Raw genomic sequence first — 243 nt, forward strand, 5'->3', positions numbered from 1 at the left:
CCACGCTCAGCACAGTGAAACACTTGCTTCACAGGTGGAACCTCATTTTTATTTTCTCTTCCAACCCCATTCTCTAGGATGCCCTACCGCCCTCTGGCCTTCACCCTTTCCTTCACTGAAAGGAAATGTTTTTTTGATAAATTGGTATGGCTTTCACCCTGAATTTCAGCTAGAGCCAGCAGATAGCCAAATGATTTTTAGGACTTCAAAGCAATCTGAACCCCCTTTCTCCCCATATTAAGG

Source organism: Calidris pugnax, unplaced genomic scaffold, assembly GCF_001431845.1.
Source record: "Calidris pugnax isolate Ruff unplaced genomic scaffold, ASM143184v1 scaffold118, whole genome shotgun sequence".
Classification (NCBI taxonomy): domain Eukaryota; kingdom Metazoa; phylum Chordata; class Aves; order Charadriiformes; family Scolopacidae; genus Calidris; species Calidris pugnax.